At 38.0% G+C, this 10,689-nt stretch overlaps 1 pseudogene; it reads right to left on the reverse strand.

Annotated features, from left to right (window-relative positions):
- Positions 1-4,442: 4,442 nt before the first annotated feature.
- LOC128572692 (ankyrin repeat domain-containing protein 46-like) lies at positions 4,443-5,415 on the reverse strand (annotated as a pseudogene).
- Between the last annotated feature and the right edge of the window lie 5,274 nt (positions 5,416-10,689).

Consider the following 10,689-nt stretch of genomic DNA (forward strand, 5'->3'; position numbering starts at 1 on the left):
CAGATATCTGCTGCATCCAAGAATCGCATCTTACATTAAAAGACAGATATAGACTCAAGGTGAAGGGATGGTCATCTATATTCCAGGCAAATGGAAAGCAGAAAAAAGCAGGCATTACAATCCTGTTCGCAGACCAATAGGCTTTAAACCAACCAAAATAATTAAGGATAAGGATGGACACTTCATATTTGTTAAAGGTAATACTCAATATGATGAGATCTCAATTATTAATATTTATGCACCCAACCACAATGCACCTCAATTTATAAGAGAAACTCTAACAGACATGAGCAACTCGATTCCCTCCACTTCCATAGTAGATGGAGATTTTAACACCCCTTTAGCAATCCTGGATAGAGCCTCCAAAAAGAAGCTAAGCAAAGAAATTTTAGATTTAAACTCAACCATTAACAGACATCTACAGAACATTTCATCCCCAAAAAACTGAATACACATTCTTCTCATCAGCTCACGGAACATACTCCAAAATTGACCACATCCTAGGCCACAAATCTAACCTCAGCAAATTTAAAAAAATAGAAATTATTCCTTGCATCTTCTCAGACCATCATGGAATAAAAGTTGAACTAAATAACAACAGGAACCTGCATACCCATACAAAAACATGGAAGCTAAACAACCTTTTGCTGAAGGATACATGGGTTATAGATGAGATGAAGAAGGAAATCACCATATTTTTGGAACAAAACAACAATCAAGACACGAATTACCAAAAGCTCTGGGATACTGCAAAGGCAGTCCTAAGAGAGAAATTTATAACACTGCAAGCCTTCCTCAAGAAAACGGAAAGAGAGGAAGTCAACAACTTAATGGAACATCTCAAGCAATTGGAGAAAGAAGAGTACTTCAACCCCAAACGCAGCAGCAGAAAAGAAATAACCAAAATCAGAGCAGAATTAAATGAAATTGAAAACAAAAGAATTATAGAACAGATCAATAAATCCAAAAGCTGGTTTTTTGAAAAGATCAATAAAATAGACGAACCTTTGCCCAACCTAACCAGGACAAAAAGAGTAAAATGTCTAATTTCATCAATCAGAAATGGTAATGATGAAATAACAACAGACCCCTCAGAAATTCAAAAAATCCTTAATGAATACTACAAGAAACTGTACTCTCACAAATATGAAAATCTGAAAGAAATCTACGAATACCTGGAAGCATGCCACCTACCAAGACTTAGCCAGAACAAAGTGGAAATGTTGAACAGGCCTATATCAAGTTCTGAAATAGCATCAACTATACAAAATCTCCCTAAAAAGAAAAGCCCAGGACCAGATGGCTTTACATTAGAATTCTACAAAACATTTAAAGAAGAACTAGTACCTATGCTACTAAACCTCTTCCAAAATATAGAAAAAGAAGGAATATTACCCAGCACATTCTACGAAGCAAACATCACTTTGATCCCCAAACCAGGGAAAGACCCAACAAGAAAAGAAAATTATAGACCAGTATCACTAACGAATATAGATACTAAAATACTCAATAAGATCCTAATAAACAGAATCCAACAACACATCAAAAAAATTATACACCATGACCAAGTGGGATTTATCCCAGGGTCTCAAGCCTGGTTCAATATACGTAAATCTATAAATGTAATTCAACACATAAACAAACTTAATACCATATGATTCTTTCAATTGATGCAGAAAAAGCTTTTGATAATATCCAGCATCCCTTCATGATCAGAGCACTTAAGAAAATTGGTAAAGAAGGGACATTTCTTAAACTAATAGAGGCCATCTACAGCAAACCCACAGCCAATATCGTATTGAATGGAGTTAAATTGAAATCATTTCCACTTAGATCAGAAACCAGGCAAGGTTGCCCATTGTCTCCATTGCTCTTTAACATTGTAATGGAAGTTTTAGCCATTGCAATTAGGGAAGAAAAGGGGATTAAGGGTATCCAGATAGGGTCAGAAGAGATCAAACTTTCACTCTTCGCAGATGATATGATCGTATATCTGGAAAACACTAGGGATTCTACTACAAAACTTTTAGAAGTGATCAAGGAATATAGCAATGTCTCAGGCTACAAAATCAACACCCATAAATCTGTAGCCTTTATATATACCACCAATAACCAACCCGAACAAACAGTCAAGGACTCTATTCCTTTCACGGTAGTGCCAAAGAAGATGAAATATTTGGGAGTATACCTAACAAAGGACGTGAGAGATCTCTACAAAGAGAACTATGAAACTCTAAGAAAAGAAATAGCCAAAGATATTAACAGATGGAAAAACATACCATGCTCATGGCTGGGAAGAATCAACATTCTTAAAATGTTCATACTGCCCAAAGCAATATATAATTTTAATGCAATTCCTATTAAAGCTCCATTGTCCTACTTTAAAGATCTTGAAAAAATAATACTTCATTTTATATGGAATCAGAAAAAACCTCGAATAGCCAAAACATTACTGAGCAATAAAAACAAAGCAGGAGGAATCACGCTACCAGACCTGAGACTGTACTATAAATCCATAGTGATCAAAACAGCATGTTACTGGCACAAAAGCGGAGAAGTGGATGTCTGGAACAGAATAGAGAACCAAGAGTTGGATCCAGCTACTTACCGTTATTTGATCTTTGACAAGCCAATTAAAAACATTCAGTGAGGAAAAGATTCCCTATTTAACAAATGGTGCTGGGTAAACTGGCTGGCAACCTGTAGAAGATTGAAACTGGACACACACCTTTCACCATTAACTAAGATAGACTCTCACTGGATAAAAGACTTAAATTTAAGACATGAAACTATAAAAATACTTGAAGAAAGTGCCGGGAAAACTCTTGAAGGAATCGGCCTGGGTGAATATTTTATGAGGAGGACTCCCCAGGCAATTGAAGCAGTATCAAAAATACACTACTGGGACCTGATCAAACTAAAAAGCTTCTGCACAGCCAAGAACATAGTGAGTAAAGCAAGCAGAGAGCCCTCAGAATGGGAGAAAATATTTGCAGGTTATACCTCCGATAAAGGTCTAATAATCAGAATCCACAGAGAACTCAAATGTATTAACAAGAAAAGAACACGTGACCCCATCTCAGGGTGGGCAAGGGACTTGAAGAGAAACTTCTCTGAAGAAGACCGACGCACAATCTAGAAACACATGAAAAAAAGCTCATCATCCTTAATCATCAGAGAAATGCAAATCAAAACTACTTTGAGACATCACCTAACGCCGGTAAGAGTAGCCCACATAACTAAATCCCAAAACCAGAAATGTTGGCGTGGATGTGGAGGAAAGGGCACACTTCTACACTGCTGGTGGAAATGCCCACTAATACGTTCCTTCTGGAAGGATGTTTGGAGAATACTTAGAGACCTAAAAATAGACCTGCCATTTGATCCTATAATTCCTTTACTAGGTTTATACCCAGAAGACCAAAAGTCACAATATAACAAAGACATCTGTACCAGAATGTTTATTGCAGCCCAATTCATAATTGCTAAGTCATGGAAGAAGCCTAAGTGCGCATCGACCCACGAATGGACTAGCAAATTGTGGTACATGTATAGCATGGAATACTGTGCAACCTGAAAGAAAGATGGAGACTTTACCTCTTTCATGTTTACATGGATGGAGCTGGAACATATTCTTCTTAGCAAAGTATCTCAGGAATGGAAGAAAATGTATCCAATGTACTCACCCCTACTGTGAAGCTAAATTATAGCTTTCACATGAAGGCTATAACCCAACTATAGCACAAGACTATGGGGAAAGGTCCAAGGAAGGGGAAGGGAGGGGGAAAGTTTTGGTGGAGGGAGGGTAATGGGTGGGGCCACATCTATGGTGCATCTTAGAATGGGTACAGGCGATTACGCTAATGTACACAGCTATGATTTAACAATAAAAAAAAGAAAAAATATTAAAATAAACCAAACAGATTCTAACAATACTAATTTGCTATATAAGATGTGAAAAAATGTACTTCAAGTTTTAAACTTTTCTCCTATCCCTAGAGAAAGCAAATTTTAAAAAAAAGAGGGGTTCTTGCAAAAATAAAAATAAAACACAAAAATTAATCATGTATGAAATACATTTTTTTTAATGCTTCAGTTGGTCCTATATTAAAGTAAGGTTTTGAGAGCAAGGACTTCCTAGACCCTTCCTTTATCCCCCATTTTCTACTCATTTCCGTTTCTTTTATCAAACAAGGTTAGGTATAGATTTTCCTAAGTCAGGTTGTGTCAGAGGTAGTGTTAGGATGCAGTTTACTTGATTATATACTGTAGTGTGTAGTTAGTTCAAATGAACATGTCATTATGTAAAAGGATTATGTTAAGTAAAAATGCAAAAAGAAAAATGTACAGCCCTCACTGTCTTGCACTAAGTAGAATTTTGGGAAGCTGAGAACAAATACAAAGCCAGGAAAGGGCATTTGCCTCATCTCCCATAAGCCCCTTTAATGCACCAATTCAGGCTGGTTTTTCACGAAGGGCAGCACCCCACTCACATAGTAGGCAATACCAAGAGACAGCAAAGTGATGACAAAGATCAAGAGCAAGACCTTCCAGAAGCCCAGATCCTCTACAAACTCCTGCCATGTGGTTCAAAAGCTGGAAGGGGGCTTGGCGTCTGTGGCTCAAGTGGCTAAGGCGCCAGCCACATACACCTGAGCTGGCGGGTTCGAATCCAGCCCAGGCCCGCCAAACACCAATGAAGGCTGCAACCAAAAAATAGCTGGACTTTGTGGCGGGCGCCTATAGTCCCAGCTACTTGGGAGGCGGAGGCAGGAGAATTGCTTGAGCCCAGGAGTTGGAGGTTGCTGTGAGCTGTGATGCCATAGCACTCTACCCAGGGTGACAGCTTGAGGCTCTGTCTCAAAAAAAAAAAAAAAAAAGGTGGAAGGGACTCCTTTGCCTTACTGTAGGCTGGGATTGAGGAGAGAGTGGCTTTCCATGGCACTTTCACTCTCAGCTGTCTGCATGGTCTCCAGTTTCAAGTGGGTTCCTCTGTTAAATCCTTTTACCTCCTGTTCTTCCAAAGATTCCAGTAATCGGATAACATCTTTATTCACCTCCCCTGCGTTTTGCTAGAACTAAGGGAGTAGCACCTTGATGATTGCAAATGTCAATTTTTAGTCCATTGGAAACTGAGAATTAAATGGTATCCACATGGCCACAAAGGTGAAGAGCTGTGTTTCCTTGATAATCTGTGGCCAAAAGATCAGCACCAAATTTATGCAATAACTGGCAGATTTCTACATTCCCGCAAGCTGCTGCCAGGAGTAGGCCTGTTCTGCCCCTGTTGTCACGAATATTTGGGTCAAAGCCACTTTCCAAAAGCCACTTGGAATAGTTAAAGTCTCCATCAATACAGGCTTGTAGCAAGGGCACATGAGTCTGCAAAGAATCATTTACAAAAACATAGGACATTGTTCTGATTCATTGTTCTAAATGCGCAAGCCTTAAGATGAGATCATCTTTTCAGGGGTCACTTAGCAGTTTCTCTGGATTCTTAAGAAGGTTTAACAAAAATAATGCTCTAATGTGCCAGCAAGTTTCTGAGCCCTGAGAGAGATGTGCAAATCCTGTCTTTTTACAAGGGCACCCTGGGGCAATGTGTCACTCTGGACAGCTCGCTCACATCTCAACAGCTTGGACTGTGGTCTGCTTATAATCTACCATGTACTTCTCAGGCGAACGCTGCTACTCTAACCAGCAGCAGCAACCACAGCAGCACCTCCCGGTGGTGACACGGGGTGGAGGGGACAGGGTAGCCCTCTTCTTTTCATTCTTTATTGTTTTAATGAAAATATATTAGTGTGAATTTTCAGTCTTTGGCACGTGCTCTTTTAATGATGAACATGTTTTTATTTATCACTATACCTGAGATACTAGATTGAGATATTCTCAGCAATTACAAGATATTGCTCCATTTTCCATATTTTTAATTGCTTTTTCTAAAAGAATCTGGTTTTTACTTACATTTCTTTGTTCTCATATATAAGGGGTATCTGATTATGGATTCTGCTATTTGTTTGTTTGTTTATTTATTTATTTTGAGACAGAGTCTCAAGCTGTTGTCCTGGGTAGAGTGGCGTGATAGCTCACAGCAACCTCCAACTCAGACGCAAGCGATCCTCTTGCTTTGTTTTTCTATTTTTAGTAGAGACAGGGTCTTGCTTGCTCAGGCTGGTCATGACGTCCAGCAATCTACCTGCCTCGACCTCCCTGAGAGCTAGGATTATAGGCGTGAGCCACCTCGCCCAACCTCTGCTTTATTTTTAAAAGATAGTTCTTCTGTAGATAGATGCCTAAGTGGATAGTAGATTTTTCTTTTTTTCTTTCTTTTTTTTTTAATTAATTAATTTATTTATTTATTTTTCTTCTTTTTTTTATTGTTGGGGATTCATTGAGGGTACAATAAGCCAGGTTACACTGATTGCAATTGTTAGGCAAAGTCCCTCTTGCAATCATTTATTGCCCCCATAAAGTGTGACACACACCAAGGCCCCACCCCCCTCCCTCCATCCCTCTTTCTGCTTTTCCTCCACCCCATAACTTTAATTGTCATTAATTGTCCTCATATCAAAATTGAGTACATAGGATTCATGCTTCTCCATTCTTGAGATGCTTTACTAAGAATAATGTCTTCCACTTCCATCCAGGTTAATACGAAGGATGTAAAGTCTCCATTTTCTTTAATAGCTGAATAGTATTCCGTGATGTACATATACCACAGCTTGTTAATCCATTCCTGGGTTGCTGGGCATTTAGGCTGTTTCCACATTTTGGCGATTGTAAATTGAGCTGCAAAAAACAGTCTAGTACAAGTTTCCTTATGATAAAAGGATTTCTTTCCTTCTGGGTAGATGCCCAGTAATGGGATTGCAGGATCAAATGGGAGGTCTAGCTTGAGTGCTTTGAGGTTTCTCCATATTTCCTTCCAGAAAGGTTGTACTAGTTTGCAGTCCCACCAGCAGTGTAAAAGTGTTCCCTTCTCTCCACATCCATGCCATCATCTTAAGTTTGGAGATTTTGTGATGTGGGCCATTCTCACTGGGGTTAGATGATATCTCAGGGTGGGTTTGGTTTGCATTTCTCTAATATATAGAGATGATGAACATTTTTTCATATGTTTGTTGGCCATTCGTCTGTCATCTTTAGAGAAGGTTCTATTCATGTCTCTTGCCCATTGATATATGGGATTGTTGGCTTTTTTATGTAGATTAATTTGAGTTCTCTATAGATCCTAGTTATCAAGCTTTTGTCTGATTGAAAATATGCAAATATCCTTTCCCATTGTGTAGGTTGTCTCTTTGCTTTGGTTATTGTCTCCTTAGCTGTACAGAAGTTTTTCAGTTGAATGAAGTCCCATTTGTTTATTTTTGTTGTTGTTGCAATTGCCATGGCAGTCTTCTTCATGAAGTCTTTCCCCAGGCCAATATCTTCCAATGTTTTTCCTATGCTTTCTTTGAGGATTTTTATTGTTTCATGCCTTAAATTTAAGTCCTTTATCCATTTTGAATCAATTTTTGTAAGTGGGAAAGGTGTGGGTCCAGTTTCAGTCTTTTACATGTAGACATCCGGTTCTCCCAACACCATTTATTGAATAGGGAGTCTTTCCCCCAAGGTATGTTCTTGTTTGGTTTATCAAAGATTAGGTGGTTGTAAGATGTTAGTTTCATTTCTTGGTTTTCAATTTGATTCCAAGGGTCTATGTCTCTGTTTTTGTGCCAGTACCATGCTGTCTTGACCACTATGGCTTTGTATTACAGACTAAAATCTGGTATACTAATGCCCCCAGCTTTATTTTTATTACTAAGAACTGCCTTAGCTATATGGGTTTTTTTCCAGTTCCATACAAAACGCAGAATCATTTTCTCCAAATCTTGAAAGGACGATGTTGGTATTTTGATAGGAATGGCATTGAATAGGTAGATTGCTTTGGGAAGTATAGACATTTTAACAATGTTGATTCTTCCCATCCATGAGCATGGTATGTTCTTCCATTTGTTAATATCCTCTGCTATTTCCTTTCTGAGCATTTCATAATTTTCTTTATAGAGATCCTTCACCTCCTTCGTTAGGTATATTCCTAGGTATTTCATTTTCTTTGAAACCATGGTGAAGGGAGTTGTGTCCTTAATTAGCTTCTCATCTTGACTGTTATTGGTGTATACAAAGGCTACTGACTTGACATTGACTTTATATCCTGAAACATTACTGTATTTTTTAATGACTTCTAGGAGTCTTGTGGTTGAGTTTTTGGGGTTCTCTAAGTATAAGATCATGTCGTCAGCAAAGAGGGAGAGTTTGACCTCCTCTGCTCCCATTTGGATTTCCTTTATTTCCTTGTCTTGCCTAATTGTATTGGCTAGAACTTCCAGCACTATGTTGAATAGTAAAGATGACAGTGGACAACCTTGTCTGGTTCCAGTTCTAAGAGGAAAAGCTTTCAGTTTTACTCCATTCAGTAAAATATTGGCTGTGGGTTTGTCATAGATAGCTTCAATCAGTTTTAGAAATGTGCCACCTATGCCTATACTCTTCAGTGTTCTAATTAGAAAAGGATGCTGGATTTTATCAAATGCTTTTTCTGCATCTATTGAGAGGATATATGATCTTTATTTTTGCCTCTGCTAATATGGTGGATAACGTTTAAGGACTTGCGTATGTTAAACCAGCTTTGCATCCCTGGGATGAAGCCTACTTGATGATGATGAATGACTTTTTTGATGATAAGCTGTAATCTATTGGCTAGGATTTTGTTGAGAATCTTTGCATCTATATTCATGAGTGAGATTGGTCTGAAATTGTCCTTTTTGTTTGGGTCTTTTCCTGGTTTTGGTATCAGGATAATGTTTGCTTCATAGAATGTGTTAGGGAGGATTCCTTCTTCCTCAATTTTTTGGAATAATTTCTGCAGTACAGGAATAAGCTCTTCCTGGAAGGTTTGATAGAATTCTGGTGTGAAGCCATCTGGACCAGGGCATTTTTTGGTTGGAAGATTTTTTATTGTTTCTTTGATCTCAGTGCTTGAAATTGGTCTGTTCAGGAGCTCTATTTCTTCCTTGGTAAGTCTAGGGAGAGGGTGTGATTCCAAATATTGATCCATTTCCTTCACATTGTCAAATTTCTGGGCATAGAGTTTCTGGTAGTATTTAGAGATGATCTCTTGTATCTCTGTGGGATCAGTTGTTATCATTGTTCCCCTTTATCATTACTAGAGATTTTACTTTTCTATTCCTCGTTAGTCTGGCCAATGGTTTATCTATTTTATTTATTTTTTCAAAAAAACAACTCCTTGTTTCATTAATTTTCTCAATGATTCTTTTGTTATCAATTTCATTGATCTCTGATTTGATTTTGGAGATTTCTTTTTTTCTACTGAGTTTAGGCTTAGATTGTTCTTCTTTTTCCAAGTCCATAAGATCGCTTGTGAGATTGTTGATGTGCTCTCTTTCTGTTTTTCGAATGTAGGCATCTAAAGCGATGAACTTTCCTCTCAAAACTGCTTTTGCAGTATCCCATAGGTTTTTTTTAGCTTGTGTCTTCATTGTTGTTATGCTCAAGGAAGTTAATGATTTCCTGTTTCATTTCTTCCTTCACCCATTTGTTACTCAACAGAAGATTGTTTAATTTACAAGCCTTTGTGTGGGGTCGAGCGTTTTTGTTAGAGTTGAGTTCCACCTTTAGTGCCTTATAGTCTGAGAAGATACAAGGTAAAATTTCAATTCTTTTGATTCTGTTGATATTTGTTTTGTGTTCCAGGATATGATCAATTTTGGAGAATGTTCCATGGGGTGATGAGAAGAATGTATATTCTTTATCTTTGGGGTGGAGTGTTCTAAATGCGTCTGTCAAGCACAGTTGTTCCAGGGTCTCATTGAAATCTCTTATATCTTTGTTTAATTTCTGTTTAGAGGATCTGTCCAGCTCTGTAAGAGGAGTGTTAAGGTCCCCTGTTATTATGGTATTATCAGATATCATATTGCTCAGACTGAGTAAGGTCTGTTTCAAGAATCTGGGAGCATTCAAATTGGGTGCATAGATATTTAGAATTGAAATGTCTTCTTGTATTTTTCCCTTGACCAATATGAAGTGACCATCTTTGTCCTTTTTGACTTTAGTTGCTTTAAATCCACAGGAATCTGAAAATAAGATTGCAACTCCTCTTTTCTTCTGAATGCCATTTGCCTGAAAAATTGTCCTCCAACCCTTGACTCGGAGCTTTAATTTGTCTTTTGAAGCCAGGTGTGTTTCTTACAGACAGCAAATTGATGGCTTGTGTTTTTTAATCCAGTCAGCCGATCTATGTCTCTTCAGTGGGGAATTCAAGCCATTAACATTTATTGAGATAATTGATCAGCGTGGTAGTATTCTATTCATCTTATTTTGTGAGAGTCCATTGCTTAGTTTTATCTTTTGCATCAGTGTGGAGGTTAGGTACTGTCCTTTAATTTCTGAGTTCTTACTTTGCTGCTGATCCATTGTGGTGGTCAGTGTGCAGAACCGGTTGAAGTATTTCCTGTAGAGCTGGTCTTGTTGTGGCAAATTTCCTCAATGTTTGTATATCCGTAAATGATTTGATTTCTCCGTCAATTTTGAAGCTTAGCTTAGCAGCATACAGAATTCTGGGCTGGAAATTGTTCTGTTTAAGTAGATTAAAGGTAGATGACCATTGTCTTCTTGCTTGGAAAGTTT

The sequence above is a fragment of the Nycticebus coucang genome, chromosome 20 (assembly GCF_027406575.1).
Source record: "Nycticebus coucang isolate mNycCou1 chromosome 20, mNycCou1.pri, whole genome shotgun sequence".
NCBI lineage: Eukaryota > Metazoa > Chordata > Mammalia > Primates > Lorisidae > Nycticebus > Nycticebus coucang.